At 38.4% G+C, this 20329-nt stretch overlaps 1 protein-coding gene across 12 annotated transcripts in view; it reads left to right on the forward strand.

Annotated features, from left to right (window-relative positions):
• The window catches only part of OSBPL3 (oxysterol binding protein like 3), an 89564-nt gene that overhangs the window by 19154 nt on the left and 50081 nt on the right, over positions 1 to 20329 (forward strand). For 10 of the 12 annotated variants that reach the window (XM_055707196.1, XM_055707191.1, XM_055707198.1 and 7 more), the window contains one exon: positions 524 to 649. The gene's annotated coding sequence lies outside the window, so the exon portion shown is untranslated. Of the gene's footprint in view, positions 1 to 523; positions 650 to 2045; positions 2064 to 18820; positions 18896 to 20329 lie in introns of those variants that run through there. The other 2 variants (XM_055707195.1, XM_055707199.1) reach the window with 2 other exon arrangements.

Here is a 20329-nt window from a genome sequence, read left to right on the forward strand (position 1 = left end):
TGCATTTTGACTAAATATTAAAACTGCGTGTTTAGTGCTTCAAAGCAACAATTGAATAGTGGTATGAGTTTGTCAGAGTAGTAACCCTGGCATCTTTCTGTACAGGATTATTCTGTGTCTTTTCTTTGTACTGACAAGATGTTTGTTTGAGTGGGTTCCCTACACCCTCAGCAGAGTTACACACTTGTGAAGAATTCTGGATCCTTGGGGCAAGAAAGATTTCTGTTAAAAAATGCATTGCTCTGTTAGTGTGTTACTAGACTGAAACTTAGTTGCTTAGTTATATAGGAGAATGTTACTAACCTGAACTTCTAATATGTATGTTTCAGGAAAGGAAGATGTAGCTGCAGGTTCTGTATTTTAGGGAAGTAATTTTTGGGGGTGGAACACATGAAAAAACAAGGTAGAAAATTTTCCAGATACTCGTATGTTGTACTCCTTGCTTTGTGTGCTTCCCAGGTATGAAAGGACAATGCAGCAGGAAGTTTTATTTCTCATCTGACTTTCTTTTTTTGTTTTTCAGATCCAGCGCAAGACTCCTGTGAGCTTGCCACATCTTGCCTAATGGAATTGCTCAGACTTTCACTGCTGTAAAGGAGGAGGAGATTTAGATTCTTCATAGTTGGCACTGAAAGACTACCCACTTACTGTAAGTTGGTCTGCCTTATATCATGGATGTGGTGCCCTCCCTATAGGAAAGCAGAAATTAAATTTATGTGGAGCCTGTTTTGCCCTAGAGGGGCAGCTGATGAAAGAAGCTGTGTAAGAAGCTGCTTGCCATGAAGAATCACTCCATCAATGGAGAATGGGAGAGGACTGCAGTGTAGCTGGCATAGAGGCAGTACTTCAGCCCCCTTTTGGGATGATACATTGTGCTTAATTGCATGTGTAGAATAATTGAAGAACCTAGCAAAGAAATCGAATAGGTAAACCTGAAGTTGTGCTAATGTAACCTTGTATTCTGCTGAGATAAGGGTAATTGTTCAAAATACCTCAGAACTGTGTTATTTTTAAGGGAACTGGAAAAACTATTTGTTGGGTTGTACGGTTTCCCTTTAATCTTAGGCTTTGGGGTTTCCACTGGTCACCTACCAGGAAAGGATTCTCACCCATTGCGCTCTTTGTGGTTTGTGTCTCATTCTGAAATGCTCTGTATAGACTGCAGCCAAAGATAGGCTTTTGGCAAGGTTGAGATTGTTACCAGTGATATTGAGAAACTGTGTGTGTTGCTGGCGGGCATGTTTTTTGCCCGAGTGTTCGCTAATTGTGAGATTTATCATTAAAATAAAATTGTGTCCCAAGTCATATTGCCAATTATGGCACTTGTGGTGTTTTACCTTCTCTGATAGCATGTCAAAGTACTCACGGTGCATCCTGAATACTTAATAATTTATATTTTGGGGTAGGGACATTGATAATGTACTTGAGCTTCCCGGCTAGCTGCTTGTGCTACATTTTAACATTTTTTTTAACATATTCTTGGCCTTTGTAACCTATAGGCATTAAATTAGTATTATGGGGCACATAGGACAGGTGTGATGATCTAAGTCTTACATGCATATAATTTACATATTTGTTTGCGGTTGTGAAAGGCTAGATGTTCTGAATTGTGCAGTTCTTGCAGTGCTGTGATTGTATATAAACTAATGTCTTGAAATTAGTGTTAACGGGCCTACGTGGATCTTTTACCTGTAAAGCAGAATATAGCACTGCTGTTCTGCACTGATTTCCCATTATACTCACATCTGTATGTGTGTAGGCTTAGTCACTGCTTTAAGCTTGGCAAATTCTTTTAGACTAAATCTCTCACAGTTTCTGTGTGAGCATGTAAAAGGTATCGCTAGCTGTATATTGCCCAGCAGGACTTCCTTTCCTCTGGAAAGCTGGAGATGAGTCATGAAAACTGAAGTATGTAGCAGGCACAAGGGTTGAGTCTTTGCTAGATGTGGATGCTGTAAAGCACAGTAATGTCCATGTGTGTTTTCAGCTTCTACAGATTAGCAGCTGAAAAAGAGTTGGAGGAGGAGACCAAAGACTGGAAAATACTTGGTTTGTTTATTTTGGTAGGTACTGCCGTACTGCTACAATGGGCTCTCTCTGGGAGGTGCCCTATTGCTATAGGATCCTTTTACCTATGCAGATAGCAGAGTTTATCAAACACAATTACAAAACAGTTAGCTGTTTGTATTGGGAAGTTTTATGTTTAAGTAGCAAAGCAATGTTTTATGCTTGTCTAATGACTTTCAAAAAAGTTTCAGTGTACCTGGCAGAAATTAATATAGACCTGCCCTGTCCCAGTGTGCAACGTGGTTATTTTATTTGCGGGGGGGTTCCTGTGGAACAGATATATTCATGACTGCACGTGGAGTCATGCAGGAAACCTGTGAAAAAGTCAGGGCAAGACCTCACTGCTTTATCCTAATCTTTCCAGTGCAAGAATGCTGTCCATTGAAAGACAGTTTTGATAGTTGCTGAAAGGAAGGGTGGTAGATCTACAGGGGTAAAAATACTAACGAGTTTGAACAGTTATAGAAAGGGAATGTTTTGTTGCTCCTCCAATAGCTGTAGCAGAAGGCTGCAATGAGTACTGGTATTTATCTTAACAATAATATTTTTGTTTTCATACTGATGTAGTACCATCCTGTTGGCATATATTCTTGGAATGCATTAATTTGTAATACCCTTTTTCTGAGATACATTAAATCTCACATGGTGTAATTTCACTGAATAGCTCTATGCCTTTGGAAGAGGAAAAAACCGGTACTTGGTGCTCAAAGTGAATTCACCTTAAAGTTATCTTAAATATGTTTTCACACAGTTGAAAACTGAACCTGTGGCTCTTACAGAAGCAGTTTCCATGTATTACTGACCCTTCGGAGGAATTTTTTACTGCTGTCTTGGATGTAGGAAAAAACAATGAAGGAAGTGATCCTCAATCATAAATTTTATTAAGAAACTTCATGGAGCCCCTGTGTATTCCTTTGTTTGTATTTTGTCTCAGTTTTGCCAACCTAAAATTCCTAGCTTAGTTTTTCAGTATAAATATTATGTACATCTCTCACTTGGACCACTGACATAGTAAATCTTACGAAAGGTATTTAATTTTACTTTGTCAGGTGAATATTGACAGAAGAGTTGAGAATATTGACAGCTCGACTGCTGGCTCTTTGCTAACTGTCTTATATGAGAAGCTCTTTGTACAGATATAAATTCTGTGCTAAAATGTGCCATTTGCCATTTAGTGCTTCTTTCAAAGGAAACTGAGGTCAAATTTCAGTGTGCATGTATCTGTAAATGCAAGAATAACCAGTGTGCACAACCCTAGCTGCTCTTTGTGTGCAAGCTCATGTCTATGAGTTTAAGCTACTTCTCCCAGATGAATTCCAATGTGTTTCTTGTGGATTTAGTTATGAACACTTGCACTAACTTGTTCAATGGCTAGTAGCATAGGTAGATGATGTTCCTGCAAAAAAAGTGGAGTAGGGGAGAAAAAGGAAGTTTGTCAACTTATTGTCTTACTAGTTGCTATTGATACAGATTAATTTTATGTTATTGTTTAAGACTAAAATAAACTATACATATGAGCATCAGGATGGGCATCTATGGGAAGGGAGGTGTGAAGAAGCAGGATAACTTGACCTCATAAGAGCATAATTTGTAACTTTTAGTTTCGATCATAGGTACTTTAGTCTTAAACAGATAAAACCTGGTTAGACAGAGGAGCTGTTTGAAACTGGACTGCTGATTCAGTATGATTACAGAACAAAGTCATTTTTAGAGTTTGTGTCAGTAAAATTAAATGTGTTTTGAAACTATGAAAAGGTGGATCAAATGTACAGGCACAGTTTCGTTAATACAGCATTGTAAATCAGTCATAGCTTAAATGCATCTTTTAGGGCAAGTTGTCACCGGTAAATGCCAAACTTGTCAGGCTGATGTTGGGCTTGAAGTGGTGTGAAAAGGTTGTGAACTCCTTGGTCCTGTGGTGTCAAGGCCACAGACTGATCCCCCTGCAGTAGGAACACTGTTTGCCTCAGACATGGTAATTCAGATCTTTTTAATAGTTACTGCTTCCTACCTTGGGAGAGACTATGAACTCACGCGCTTAAAATAGGTAATTAGCGTAACCAAAAGTGACTTAGATCATGAATCTAGATCATGAGATCGTTATCAAGAGAAGACCATGAATCTTGTTTCCTGTTAATCAAATTTTTGATTCCTTACACAGAGGAAAGTAGCAACTGCTATGTGTCTCATTGTTCCAGAGACAACCAGGATAGCCACCCTGCGTTTTGGCAACAGGAACAAATTGCCTTCTTACTAGCACTACAAGGAGAATTATGCAAAGTGAGGTTCTGCATTTTGCTTCCAGAAAGTAATATAGGTAGTGCAGATTCTTACCACTGAAAATGTTTTCATTGCATTCTCACTGAGCAGGAGCACATGCTTTTCATCAGAATGTCATGAACTCAGTCAGTCCTCTGATGTAAATCAGTTTTGTGCTTGGAAAAGCCATGAAAACTTCCCCCTCATTTTAAGAGTAGCTCTAAGATACTGTCTCTGTCTTTTGGTTTGTGTTTGAACCTATGTTTCCATCAGCCGTATCTTTCTAAAAAAAATTGGGTAACTTTTTCTTTCCTTATGTAAACTCTGGTAAGTTGTTTATTTGTCCACTAGGAGGAGAATGAAAAGAATGTTTCATATACATCAGAAGGCAGAAGATTTGTCACATTTCAAGGGTGCCCTTAGAAATTTATTTATTACGAGCTTCAAAGCCCCTTGCTTTCCAGCTGTGCAACAGCAAAGGTTTTGCATGCAAGCTAATGGCATGAGAGGGGAAAAGAAGGCTGCAGTTGTTGGTGGACTTCTTTAGTAGTGTGGCAATGAGAATGTGGGACTGAATCTTCAATCTTGGCATGTGTAATAGTCAATGAGATATGTTTTTGGCCTCTAGTGACTCTTTTGCTCATTCACTGACTCCTAGTTTAAACGCCTTTTACTCCCATGTGCTTTTGCAAAAAGGTCATATCCTCATTTTAATTCATAAGGCAAGTTCTTTTAGCAGTAAGTATTTGAAGAAAAATAAACCCTATATTGTTACTTTAGGTTAGCAGAGGTTTCCTGTGCTAAGCAGAGAAATATGATGATTAAACTAGGTACTTTTCAAGAAGAAATAAAGTTTACTCAATCTTTAAAGTAATATGTTAACAGTATAGTTTTTTAAAGACACCTGTGTAAAGTTCACAATCACTGTGCTTCTGTAGTAATGTGTGTTAATCTTGTTTTATCCTCAGTTGTTGGTCCAAGTGTGTAATCAGTTGAGGATTTTTTTTGTTGCAAATCTTATCAAAGCATATATAAGGAATGGAAAAAGGTCAAACCTGACCAAAGATAATTATCAATGGTGATTAATAAATAGAAATATATTTAGGAAAATGAAACACTTGCAGTATTTGTTTAATAAGATTTTTTTAAAAAAACTTAGACTTCTATGCATGTGCCACAGGGGAGAGAACATCTACTATGGAGACACATGCTTTTTAGTTACAAAACCATAGCAAGAACATTTGAGAAGAAAAATACGTTCTCCTGTCAGCTGAAATTATGTTGGAAGAACATTAAGATTCTGGCAGAAGACCAGGCACAGTCTTATCTGGTAGGGAGTAAAACATGCTGGCTGGTAACTTCCAGGCGTGATAGCGAGCATCAGAGCAATATAGTATAAAATTATTATTAAAAACTTCAAGAAGATTTCAATGCAGCAGCATGTTTTACTGTAATTTTCGCTGACCTTCCCTTCTGTCCGGGTGAATTCTGTGCCTCCCTGTCTCCTAGAGGAGACCTGGGCTCTGCTACTGTATCTTTGGAGGCTGGCAAGTTATTAAAAAAAAAAAGGGAAAACTTCTTGATCTAAGACCAGATTTCATATGATGCCTTACCTTAAAAAATAATAAAAAGATTCTTTATACTCACCACCCCCCAGTTTTTGTCCGTGTATATATTTTTCCCCAGGAGTGTTTTCAGTACTTAAATATCTGAACAATTTGACAGCTGTCCACAGGTGTGTTTGAACGTACTGCAAGTAGTAGCTTATTTTAAGCAGCAGGAATTGTGCTTTCAGAAAAATAAAAGAAATTATTATTCTACTTTAAAAGTGTAATACTAGATGATTAGTGACAATGTTAGTACTAGAAAATTGTCCTTCTGTAGTGCAGCAGGTGTTTGGAAATGCTAACAAGCTGTCAGGTGCTACAAAAATGAAATAATTTTAATTCTTGGGGGCTCTTACATTAGCTAAAAGGTAATGCTGTCAGCTACAATCATAGTCCAGAGACAGCAGTGCTGACTGTGTTGGCAGTGAAAAAGCTGCATGTTTTTTCTGGTTGAGAGACATCGATAGAATTTGGTGTTGCTGCTGAGAAGGATAAGGAGAACTGCAAAAGTGCCCTGTTCCTTTACGTGTAATTTTAAGGCAGCTCTTATTGAGCAGCAACTCTTTGCTTCTAAAGGTTGAAACCATTTGCTAATGCAGTTTTTAACATTAATGCTGGGCCGCTCCTTACCTGCTGCTTTTATTTTTGTCATAGCTGAACAAAATGATATTAACAAGTGGTTGGCAAGGTAAAAGGTGTTCTAACGTATGCTACTTTATAGTTTTACCTGTAACACCTTCCAGCATCTGACCAGCAGCTTTGAGAGAAAACATTTGGTTCAGGAGAAATGGAAAAAGCATTCATCGTTTAGGTCAAGCTCTGGGACTCTGAAGGAAACTGGATGGAGAGAGACAGGCTGCAAAGTTAAGAACTGAAAAGTTCAGTGGATTTTGATTTGCCATAAGCGTAGTATAAACTTGCAAGTTTTCTGTGCCTTTGGCTTTTATAGCAAGTAAACTTCTGACTAAATTTAGCATGTTGTAATGAAATGGGGATTCAAAAATATAAACAAAGCAGACTGATTTCCCTACCCATAAAGAAGAAACATGCTATATATCTCTGTGGACATGTAAATTAAGGTGATACTGGGAAAATGACAAGTATCCCTAAATCCAGAATAATTCATCTTTTGTTTGCTTTAATCGTTTTTGTATGTTTGCTTTTTATGAAGATATGGAAAGACTGATTCTCATTAAAACACAATGAACTATATGTGGATATTTGGTAATAAACTTAGCTTGGCAAAACAAAGTACTTTCACAGACAGCTGTACATATTTGCTTCATTAATTAAGAATTTATGTAGCATTGCATATGTCTAATTCTGATTCTTAGCTTTACACTTTATTACTCTTGGAATGGTAAGTAAGATCATATTCTGTATGTAATCTGTGGTAAGCTGTATTTCCACTGAAATTGGTTAAAATACTGAAAAAGAAGTTTTAAACACTAAATTTTAAAATATGCAACATAAGACTAATTTACTAAATCAGAAATGCACAATTGTACCACTGTACTGATTTGTTTCTGGTTGTACTTAAGCAGTGTAAAAGCTGTTCCCTTCCAGAGTTTGTTGGTATTTTGCTAATTTATTAGGTGAAGAATAAGCAATATTTTCAGTTCCCAATTGCCTTCCCTCCTCTGAATGAGCAATAGACAACACATAAACCTAGGCAGCATACATTACCTGAAGATGACGTTGGTCTAAAATATACTTTTTGTATATTTTAGACTTTTGCTATAAAAGGTCATGTTAAGTTTCCAGAGCAGCCTGGATTCCAAGTGAGTGATTGACAGCTCTTTCTAATCTCATGGTTAGAGTCCCCTTAAAACCTTCTATTTAAGCATATGCTACTTCAATTTGCTTTTTCAGCTTAAATCATATTTAGTAGACTATCATCAGGCAGTGTAATCATAATTCAGAAATAAAATTTCAAAGTTAAACATTTTGACAAGATTATGTTTTATTTTTGTTTTATGATTTTATGATTATTTTATGATCATCTTTCAGGCTGTTCAGAATGACCACAGTTTCAGTTTTTCTAATGTTCTGTCATCTCCTTCCTTTCTGTTCTTCTAATGGGAAAGACAACAGATCATAAAATATGCGAAAGCTTTAACTGCCGCATCCTAAATAACAATCAGATAGTAATTCACTTTCAATAACGCATTTTACAAGGAGTAACTACCAAAGACTTCTAAATTAAATTCAGTTTCTGCTCTGCAGTGTTACAGTTTGGAAAAGAGATTAATGGATAAAATGGGTTCTTTAAGTAAACATAAAGGAATGAAAACGTAAATAAAAGTGAGGTTTTTTTCTACTGCAGACCAGTGAGGTTTTTTTCTACTGCAGACCACTGAGCTTGGAGAATTTCTGGCACATATGCTGTATCTTTACTGTATGACCAATTATCAAAGCATGCACGACTGATAAAGGTTTTTGCTTGATTTGGTTTTCTTATAAATCAGTCCTTGACAGCATGCACTTTCCTTTCTTTCATGCGTTGTTGTTGGAGGATGTATTGGAGAGAAGAAATGGGAGGTCAGCAGTGGGTGAGGGAGAACTGTGGCTGGCTGTAAGAAATGGGGGTGCGGGTGGGTTACTGCATTAAATCATCTTCTTGTCTTTGTGCAGCAGGGGCTCTCCTATAGAAGTAGGCTGTATTGAGCGATTTTCCAGATAAATACTTGGATGTATCAAATTTGGAGACAAAGCTTCTTTCCTTACTAGCTCAAATGGTGCTGGGAGGTGGCTGAATAGTGAGAGTTCACTTGCCTGTTTTCAGTAACCCCTTGACCAGAAATTCTAAAGTTTTTAAAGTCTAAATGTAAAATTATTCTTCCCTCAGGCCATAATTCATGCTGTTGCTTAGACAATGAATCTAGAAGGCTGTTTGTTCTATCTGGCCAAAATGTAGCTTGTGCTTCACCTTTAAAATTGTTGCATGCATATGATTTATGTTTGGGGTTTGGTGTTTTTTTTCAGTACCATACACTTAACAAGAAAATGTAAAAGGAACAACTAATTAAGAGGTGGTAGCTAAGTAACAGCTGTTAAGAGCATGATTCAGCATCTCACCCTGCAACTATCTCCCCCTGCAAGTTTTGAGGTTTTGATCTACCCTGTGTTTGCAGACTCCTTGGTGAAGGAATGCTGGTGACCAGGGTACCGGGGATGCTGTGATGGATGTTGTGGTGGGTTGACCCTGGCTGGACACCAGCTGCCCACCAAAGCTGCTCTACCACTTCCCTCCTCAGCTGGACAGGGGAGAGAAAATACAATGAAAAGCCTGTGGGTTGAGATAAGGGCAGGGAGGTCACTCAGCAATTACTATCACGGGCAAAACAGACTCAGCTCAGGGAAATTAGTTCAATTTATTGCCAATCAAATCAGGGTAGGGTAATGAGAAACAAAAAATCAATCTTGAAACACCTTCCCCACCCCTCCCTTCTTCCCGAATCCTCCGCCGCCTCCCCCACAGCAGCAGAGGGAAGGGGGTTGCTGTCAGCTCATCACTTGTGGTCTCTGCCGCTCCTTCCCCCCCAGGGGGAGGGCTCCTCATACTCTTCCTCTGCTCCAGCCTGGGGTCCCTCCCACAGGAGACAGTCCTCCATGGACTTCTTCAACATAAGTCCTTCCCACAGGCTGCAGTTCTTAAACTGTTCCAGCATGGGTCCCTTCCATGGGGCGCAGTCCTTCAAGGAAGGACTGCTCCGGCATGGGTGCCCTGTGGGGTCACAAGTCCTGCCAGCAAACCTGCTCCAGTGTGGGCTTCTCTCTTTCCATGGGTCCTGCCGGGAGCCTGCTCCGGCACAGCTTCCCCCAGATCACAGCCTCCTTTGGGCACCTCCCCATGCTCTGGTGCGGGTCCTCCATGGGCTGCAGGTGGGTATCTGCTCCACCACGGACCTCCATGAGCTGCAGGAGAACAGCCTGCCTCACAGGGGTCTTCACCAGGGGCTGCAGGGGAAGCCCTGCTCCGACACCAGGAGCACCTCCTCCCCCTCCTTCTTCACTGACCCTGGTGTCTGCAGAGCTCTTGCTCTCACATATTCTCACTCCTTTTTCCAGCTGCAGTTGCAGTCATGCAGTAAATTCCCTCCCTTATCACAGAGGTGGTACTACTGTCGTGAATGGGCTTGGGCTTGGTCAGCGATGGGTCTGTCTTGGAGCCAGCTGGTATTGGCTCTGTTGGACACAGGGGAAGCTTCTAGCAGCTTCTCACAGAAGCCACACCTGTAGCCTCCCTTGCCATGCAAGCCCTATACAGATGTACTTTGTGCTTCTCTATACCTGCCTCTGGCACTGGCCAGTACCAAATGCCATAGAAGAAAGTGCATCAGTCCTCATCCTGAATAGTTATAAAGCATTTGGTTTTTTTCAGACCCTTCTTATGGTCTTCATCCGGGTGATACAATCTGGTGTGAAAAAGGCTGTCTTTGAATTACTTTTTTCAAGTTCATAGAAATTGCACATCCTATTCCAGAAAGTGTATACACAAAGCCAAATAAATTTATATTATAGGACTTGACTTTGGGATATATTTGGCAAAAAAAGCCTGTTTTCAAGGCTGGTATACGCAATTTCTACCAGCAACAGTTGCCATGACTTAATGTATCATCAACTTGAATAATAATACTCATTTAATTTAAAAAGTTAAACTACAAAAAAGAGAATCCCTAAACACTCAAGCTATACGGACTGTAACAAACTGTAGCAGCTGCAATCACAAACAAACAAACTTGGCCCTTGAAATGAAAGGGGGAGGAAAAATAAACACCTGCCCCCAGTGAAGTAGCTTTACACTGTATCATTAAAGCTCACTTGAAAAAATCAAGATGTCTTGTTCAAAACACTGGCAATGAGAAACTTCATTTTTTATTTAAGGCTGTTCTTTTCCCACCCCCAGAAATGCCTGCAAGTTCTCACTGGTTTTTGCTGTGTAATTCTCAAGTTTGTTTTCTCCCTGCAGTTATATTTCTTATGGAATATTTTTTAACAATATCACAGAAGTATTTGTCAAAAGAAGAAACACATGACATTCCTAAATGCTGAGTATCTTTCAGATTGTCAGTATGTCAAAACAGTATAACTGAAATGAGCCATGCTTTAGTAAAAGTGGATGTAGTGGTAGGAGAACGGTACCATGCGTCTATAGTCATCATCTCTGCATGGCAGTGGGAAGTACAGAGGACAGTGACTACAGGCTTTGGAGAAATGCAAGGAATGAAAGAAAGAAAGGAGTGATAAGAATTTCTTACAACTTTATCTTTCTGCACTTAAAATCAGATATTTGGCTTTGTATAATGCATATATTTTTCAAAGCAGAAGTAGATGTTTTCAAATCACGAACAGATTTCAGGGTTCTGTAAATCTTATCAGGGCAAAAATCTTATTTCTAAATGCATTGTGTTTTGTTCCTGTCAGTGTTGTCCTGCCTCTTTTATATGTTTGAAAAAGCAAATTTGAAGATTTTGATACTGAAAGGGTCAGTCTCACCCCATTAAGACTGAAATGAAACTCAAGGTAAATGACTTTCAGAGTTTTCTTTTTTTCCTTCAAGTTCTAATGGAGGAAGGTATAAATAGCTCTGCAGAGTTATGTTGGTCAAGCCACAGATTATTTAGTGTGCATCTGTTTAGGCAGATTTGAATATTTTGGGATTTATCTTGTTAGCATCTTCAGACTTGGTTAATTCATGACTAGCAGCACAGAATTCGAGGAACACTTCTGAAGTGGGATCTTTGGCTATAAGCTGGAGGCCTTTTAATAGTGGCTTGCAAAGGATAATGAACCACTAACACTGTCTTTTGCCTGGATATCTGGCTGTGTGTGGGATGCTCCAGCTGTACTGTTAGCATCATCACCTGTGGGAAGATAAATTCATGTTTCTCAGTTCCATAACTACACATCTCATTTTATTTAACTTATAGCCCAGAAGTCAGATCACAACATGCTAGATACAATGTATGCATTTCAATCACAAGGGCATTGTCACAGAAAACAAGAAATGTGCACATTAAGACTTGATTAAAAAAAAGATCATTAGCACATAGGTAATAGCATCACTGCAGGTATATGTATGGAAAGCATGTATATAAATATGCACAGACTTTATATAGGTATTGGAAATAAAGTAGCTTAATGACCAGCAGGAATTGTGGGGTTTGCTGTGGAAGGTGCTGCAGAAGTTCTTGGCCTGATAAATGGAATATTGCTGCCGAAGGTGTGTTTGGTAGGCAGCAAGGCTGCGATCCACCTGAGTGTCCCAGGCAGGTGGCACACGGACGGATCTGAGTACAGTGGCCAGCTCAGAAAGCCCAAGTGATGCAGATGTTGAGTGAAATGTAGACTCCGCAGCTCCTCAGAGCTAGGGGGCTTCTGCCTTAGCTTCCAAATACGCTCTGTCATGAGGCTAGTGTAATCTAATAGGCAATGACCTTTAATTGTCCTTCAGCCTGGCAGCATCAGGCCACAACTGCCACCATTTATTAGAAAAAATTCTGTCATTAAGCTGGGGTCTGAGAACAACAGGTAACATGTTATTAAGTGCAGGGTAGGGAAGATTTACCTTCCTTTAGAAAGAATATTTTAATTTTTAAAATATATTATATGTATAAAATATTAATTTTATTATATTATAAATATAATATTATTTTATATACATCACAAAAGTAATTACATTTCTGCATACATTTGTATTGCAGAGTACTCTGAAATGATTGTGAAAACCAGCGTTGCTGTTACATGTTTATTTCTGTTAGCAGTGGTGCACGAGTCCTGATTCAGGATGTTACAGGGAAGATCAAACGGAAGGCTGTTCAGTGGTTTTGGATAAATCGTAGCAACCTGATTTGGACTGTTTGTTTCCACATGATTAATTTAATTTGCTACCTGTGAAATACTCTGTTTCTGTGCATGTGGACATAAAGACTGTTTACTCTTAAGTGGATGTTGTTGAAATAATATCTTGCTGCTTGCTCAGCTGAAGAAAAGTCAGGCCTGCAGCATCCCTGAAAATGGTTCTGAATATAAAAAAGCCAGTGGTTGATTATGTACAAAATGTTAATTGTCGCTCTGCTCTGTTCAGACATAACTAATGTGTGACTTAATTTAGATACATTAGCTGAGAATCATTACATTCACATGGGAAGAAATGCATTTGTCACATGTATTTACTTTCTCATGCTTAATGCATAACGTCCAGCTTGACAATTCCTCCACTTGTTGGTGAGTTTAAGCCTCTTAAATTTGCTGTATAAGGTGGTTAAGCTGCTGGTTTTAACTTCCAAATGCCTCATGCTTTTTCCATGTCCTCGTCTAGCTCTAGGAAATTATTCCAGGCACAGAGAGTGGGTCAGGGAGGAAGATGGAGAGATGGAGCTGCGAGTGTACAAACTGGCAACAGATGTTCTGTTCAAGCAGTTTGTGGAATCCCCAGGCAAAATTAATACTAAATCAGATCCCTCTTCACAAGGCAGCAAAACCAGTGCATCACAGCGTTTGCTAGAAGCTCTAATTATTTTAAAATACTGTATGCTGGAATTGTATGGACAGCCCACAAGAGCAAATGATAGACTTTTCAAAGTGAGTTGCTGGATGCCATGGGGAGTAAAGGCAAATTTACATCTCATTTTTGGGAATTATACTGAATTTTTGCATAGGTTGGTGGTTGGTCGAGATTTGCATTTCTGGGAATGCTATATAACTTATATATGTATGTATTATATATTAGATATGTATATATAATTTATGCAAAAGCAAAATGTGACATGTGAAAGCTTTTAATGCAGTTTTGGGTCAGTCTAAATGAACTGTGCTTTAGGGTAGGTGTTTTGGGAAGCAGGAGGATGCAGGCAGCTTTCACTGGATGCTATTGAGAGCCTGGTATATGGCTCCCATTTGTTCCACTTTCAAAATCTTTGTTCAGAAAGCTAATAGTGCTGGATGGAGAGAAACATAAGGAGACAGATCAGAATCTTTTTCTCCAAGTAATTCAATAACTTTTTTTTACTTGATACAAATATAAATTATTTGGATTTTGATGTGTGGGCTTCCTAAATGAACTGGCATGACCAAAATGAAGAGCTGTAATACAACACGAGGTGCTCAAGAAATATGTTGTGTTGTACCGTACTCTGTATTTCTTGAATTTCACCTTTTAAAAGTATGATACCCATTCAGCATGATAAGCGATCTATTCCTGAAATCACCTCTCCTGGTGATGCGAACGATACTGGAGCGTGACAAGAAATCCTGCTTGTTTTGTCACTGTATTTTATTTTAGAATTTGGTTACTGACTTGAAGCAATGATCACCTTTGCTGTTCATCTGCCTAACCAGGATTATAAAATCACACTAGAGAACAATCTTTCAACATCTCACTCTGGGAACAATGTGGGAGTAGCTTCAACAACAACAATTTTATGATTTTCCCAATTAGCGTGAGTTTTCTACTCTGGAAGATCATTATAATGAGACACATCAGAGGGCTTGTCCTTCAGTTAAAAAAGAAACTAGTCCATTAGTTTTGTTAGGCAACCAGATACTTGTGGGGCTCTTCTTGACATCTTCATGTTGCTAACCATGAAATGCTGCTCATAAGTTTAATCCATAAAGAATTTGTTACATAGAAGCTCACCTCTTCTACTCCAGGAAAACCTGTAAGTCTTTCCGAAAGGATATTTTTGCAGCACTCTCTCCATTGCACACGAAGTAAAAATATGCTCAAACCATCTTGCTCTTTTCCCCAGATGCAGATGAGCAGTCAGGCAAGTTAGCATGCTGGAGGGTGACAGTCTGCAATAGGAGCTGGAGAACTGCTGGCCTCTGTGGCCACCTTGTTTGTTTGCTGCTAGGACAGACACTTGACTTATTTTCTTATTTTTGACTACAGAAGAGAAGACTGGAAAACTGCAAATGCTGGTGATATAACTTCTCCAAATGTACCCCTTCCAGCTGCCATTGGTCATTCCAAGATTTATCTTTAATGTGATGTGTGATGTAAATCCTTGTTATTTTGGAGTAACAAAAGTAAAAGATTTGAATATTTTGGAGATAATTTTATGATGTGCTTTAAAAAACAGTGTAAAGATAATGCTTAGGAGAAAAGATTGCGTGCATTTTATATGGCAATTTTAAATTTTCTTGACTTAAATTACAATTCACAGTATTTTTTTTCCACATTCCTCCTGCAGCTCTTCACTTTCTACATGCATTTAATTTTTCTACCTGTTCACAATTAAATGCATAGAACAAAATAATGAATTTCAATTCAATGGTTGTGTTTTAGCTGTATGGCACAAGTGTATTTTTTCTAGAAGAAAATGTGAGTTATGAAAATACTATAATGTCTGCAGACTTCAAGTTTTGTGGTCAGGACTTGGTGAAAACTTTGTACATAGAGTTTCAGTCTTGAGCAGCCTTTGAAAAGATAAGTTTATGTCAAAAGTGCAATTTTATGCATAAGCTTAGTAAAGGTGTTTTTCTCCTTTATACATTCTGTATTTTACCATTTAAAACAGATGTACTTGAATGAGTTTCTCAGTCCTTTTATCCTAAAAATACCACTTGCTGGCAAAATTGTGGGAAACACAGTCAATGAAAGATGACTATTAATAAAAGTTAAGGAAAAAGATGTAGGTCAGCATGGGTGAAGTGGGCATGACTGTCATCTGTTAAGAAATTAGCTTTCAGTGTTATGTTTCTGGCAACTTCATGTTATTTTAGACATTTTTATTAAAAACAAAAACTGCTTTTAGCACCTTCCTTTAAGAAATTATTTTTTTTTTCTATTTTCCTTTTCAGAAATTCAGGAAGTGCGTTATATGAAAAATTGGAAAATTTTAAATTATAAAAAATGCTTAAAAATATGGAAAATGTCTTAAGTATGTCAGGATGTGATTTATGCTTCACTACTCCTAATTAACCACAGGTTTAATTTATTTTTGTGTTGTAAGTCCTGATGGTCTACAAAAGACAATACCATATGCCAGCATTTTAGAAATAAACAAACATGATGACAGGTTGGGAGGAGAGTAGAAAGAGAGAATGCAACTAATATTAAGCAGTTTAAGGGGAATCTACATAACTTGTGAACACTTCTGTTTATTGCTGCTTTATAGCCTATAATTAAAATCCAGGTTGTTAGTTGCAGTTCAAGTATAACCAACCTCAAAAATGCTATGAAGCAACGAAGTCACTGGACTGCACACAGTATAAAACTTCATGTTGTTGTCTGCTGTCTCTGTGGCCTGCTTACAGTGCCTGGAACTGAAGTAAAAAATGAGTGTACTCATTAGAAATAACAAATATGGATTGTTATGTTGTAGCACCCTTTCACTGAGCTCAAATCAAGTTTTCTGTAAATTATTCATTCTCTCATATTGCTGATGCATCCTAATTAAAGCCTTCCATCTTTTAAACCACTAAAAATGCTTCGGAATGGGCATGTAGCTGAAGCTTTTTTAAATCATGCAGCATTCCTTTTGTTTTTAATTAGATTTAAATAGAGATAGCTGGTGGCTTGCACTAACCTGAATCTAAATGTAAGATAGGGACAGTATCTTTTTCAAACCTGTCTGGATCAGTTGAAAATAATATTGCTTCCACTTTCTTGCCCACAAGTTGGTGATGACCATCGCTGCATTTTGACCAAAGCAAAGTATGTGAACTACACCCTGTGACAAATGGCTCTCCACTGAAGTGGATTGGAGAGGACTTACGTGACTTAATTTTTTTAAATTTATTTATTTTTTGGCAGGGGAGCTACTGATGTCCAGAAGAGGAACATTAACATTCCTATTATTAATTATAGAAAGTCCTACTCCTTTAACTGCTTTGGCAGTTTTACAATTGAGTATAAATTTGAGCTTTAACCCATCAGCGGGGGCACTGAGCTGCTACTGAGACCCATAAAAGTTCTCAGCAGCTTTGTATTAACTCTAAGCTCTGTTGTTGGAGGCAGGCCATGTTTTTGCATTGGGATATCATACTGTAGTAGATTTGAATAAACAAACAGTGCATTAAAACTCTATACATCTTCTTCCTTGTAATAGTGTTAAATTATTCACAGAGTCCTAAATTGAAGCTTTCCTTTTTGGCCAAATTCCTAACTTGCTTCTAGATTTTATTCCATTGTAGCTAGGCAGTGATAGGACAAGACTTGACATGAAAGCACTAACACTGAAACAGACCTTCTGTTCTTCCCAAGCATGGCTGCTGCTTCTGCAGCTTTGTGTTCACTTTCTTCCTTTTTCAAGGTCAAAAGTTCTTTTACCAGCGCTGTCCAAGTAGATCCTCTAAGGTAACCCTAGCTGGATTCAAGTTCTCCTTCATCGTTTCAGAACTTGAGGAGGTGGTGGTGGGATTCTATCATTTGAAGTAGGGAGAGGATCCCTTTTATGGTCTCTTTCCTGCTGAAAGGCTGCCCTGTTAACCTAGTCAGAGGCCCTCATCTCCAGCAAGCATCTTCTTGGGCCGACCCAGCTATTGTGATTGATACTTTCCCATTTCATATTGCTTAGGCAAAACATTGCAATGTAATCATTCAGATTTATGATCTGCTTTCCCATATCTTGCATCTCTCTGCTTCTAGGTCTGTTTCATTCATCTTTTCCTATGCTGTGAGGATAATGTTGCAGAAAACCTGATCCGTGGAACTTCTTTCTTGGTTCCCATTGTCAAGGTGTTCATTACAATCATAAATATGAATGGATTAAGACAAACTGTCATGTAGAGCATGGTTTACTCCATCCACATCTGTTTCTCATGGTTCTTGTCATCTGCATACGTGTATGTGGTACATGTTTCCAAGCAAAAGGACTGTTGCAGGTGTCATCCTGTCTGTCCTTGAAGATCTCCAGCCCAAGCCTTAACTTGAGATTTTTAATTTTTACTTAAGAGAAACATGTTTCTGTGTCTTTTTTCTTTCTATTTGCTTTTTTTTTTTTTTTTTTGCTTTTTTTGTTGTTGTTGAAAGCTTGACATTAACAATTCCTCACTTTTGGCATTAATAACAAAAATACTTAGCACTTGTAGTACTAATTATCCTCAATATCTAAAGTGTCAAGGTTTATTCACACATTGCATATTCAGAAACACAGTGTTGGGAAGTTAGTGGCCCCTTGCCTAAGATGATGTTAGAAAGGGTTAATATTGATGTGCTATCAACTACCTGTCCTTCTTCAGAATACTACACATCTTTTGATGTTTCAAGCTATCTTAATATGAAAGACCTTCTGTAAAGGAATAATCTGCATATTTAAAAGAAAGCTGTAGGTCTGTCTGCATTTATAAATACTAATATTGTAAAGTACACTGAAAAAGGTGTGCTGGAATGGGCTGAGAGACAGAAACCTCTATAGATACAGTAAGTCAATCAAGAAGAAATGTGACATTTTCATAACTCATACCCATTACATTTCGTAAAGTGCATAAATGAATTTCTGTGTATCCTAGGAAGAACTGAATCTTGTTACCATGGTCATTAAAGTTAATGAGATTTAAATTTTGAGCTAATAGGCCTGCTTATAAAGGAGAAGCACTAAACGTTCTCAGGGAAGTGTTGTTTCCTTTGTATCTTTTCCCTTTCAGAAATTAAGTCACAGACACAAGACATACATGACAATTCCAGTGTATTGTGGAAAAACAGGTATCTGGGAGGGGGACTCTAATTTATTTGTTTGGTTTTTTTGGCGTTATGTTTGCTTGTTTTAGAAAATATATGATGCCAAAGTGTGAAAAGTAGAACACCACATCAAAGAGGGCAAAGCAGGGTTGTTGGATCCTGCCACTTTTTAATGAATGTGTCTAGCTTTCCTCTGTGAGATAAGGGATCTCTGTGTTGTGTTTACTGTTCATACATACCCCATGATGTTTTTCTTCAGATTTTGGTGAGGATCATTCCTGACCCATGAAAACTCTTCCAGCAGTCCTACTTGATGTTTTACCTGAAACCACAGGTGACCCGTTTTTGGTTTCTTTCTACATAGTTAAACCAATTATGTCAGCTGGTTTAATAAAATATATTGCTTGATGTCAGCCTTGATAGATCTATGCTTGTCACAGCATTATGCAGCTTATCAGGTCACAGAGAGACAGTCTGATTTGAAGTTACATGGATGCCTTCAATGGTTTGACAGGAAAGTGATGTCTTTTTCTTCATGTGCAGACAATGCTGTCTTTAGATCTTGAATTACTATGTGCTGGCAGACTGACAGATATTTCCAGAACTAATGTTGTGGCTATCAAAACCAAATCTAGGAAAACAAACAATGTGTATTTCAGTAACATCTTAGCAATAACAAGTGTAGTTTTAAAAAAAAATAAGCCTTGGGGCATAGTGGAGTATCTTTGTTGTTGTGAACAAAGAAAAGCTTTAAATAGCAACAGATAGCAGAAAAATGAAAGGCAGCCAAACTCATGCCAAAGCTCTGATGGTGATGTTTCCAACTCTGGGACGTTATCACTAACAGATGGGCCTTTCCAAGGTTTTTAGTACAGACTGTAAAATGATACCATGTGCCTGTTACTTTCCTTACTGGAAATGATAACCCTTTCTCTCTTTTCTGTTGCCTGATCATCCTTTGTCCTTTCACTTGTCTTCTCTAGACGAATAGCGCTTCCAATGCAAACAGATCCGCTGCGTTATTATTTGAGCCCAGGGAGGGCTGTCAACCTCATTAGCACTGCTGTATGCAGTTATGTGCTCCCAGGGCAGGATTGGATCACAGCTCAGTAGCTGTTGTTTTCTGCTTCGCCCTCTTGACAGGGGAGACTATGGACTCCTCTGTTACTGGGCCTCAAAACGGTTTCTGTGGTCCCCCAGCTTTTGGCTTCTCAGTTGACTGTGTAAGTTATGCTAAGCTGGAAGGGGGGCTGTGGGACCCCAGTGAGCCCAGCAGCTCGTGCTAGAGGGCCCTGGGCTGCCAGGCTGTCCCTAGGCAAGGCTTGTTCCAAAAGGGGTGGCAGACAAGGAAAATTGTTAATTATTTAGGACCTGACTGCGAGCTAGGTCAGTCCTTTTAGTTATGATTTTTGACGCAGTTAAAAGTGGGGTAGAAAAGGTGGTATGACAGCTGACTAATTACCGTAACAATACAGCTATTACTGCATGTATTTTCTGTATCACTAGTCACAAAGGTTTTTAACATATCTGTTTAGAGTATATACCTGGCAAGCTTGGTTTTTTATACAAATGTAACCTCTTGCAGATCTCCTGGGGGAGTGAAAACAGTATCAAGATTATGCATTTAAAATTAATCACGTTGCATGCAGTATTATAGTCAGTTTCTATGGTGGATGTAGGAGAAAGGTGGTATTTTTATATATACTTACATTTCAGGATGCCGATTGACCTATTTATAAATTTACGTAAGATTTTTCTAATATAAGGA

This window comes from Falco cherrug, chromosome 4 (genome assembly GCF_023634085.1).
Source record: "Falco cherrug isolate bFalChe1 chromosome 4, bFalChe1.pri, whole genome shotgun sequence".
In the NCBI taxonomy this organism is placed as follows: domain Eukaryota; kingdom Metazoa; phylum Chordata; class Aves; order Falconiformes; family Falconidae; genus Falco; species Falco cherrug.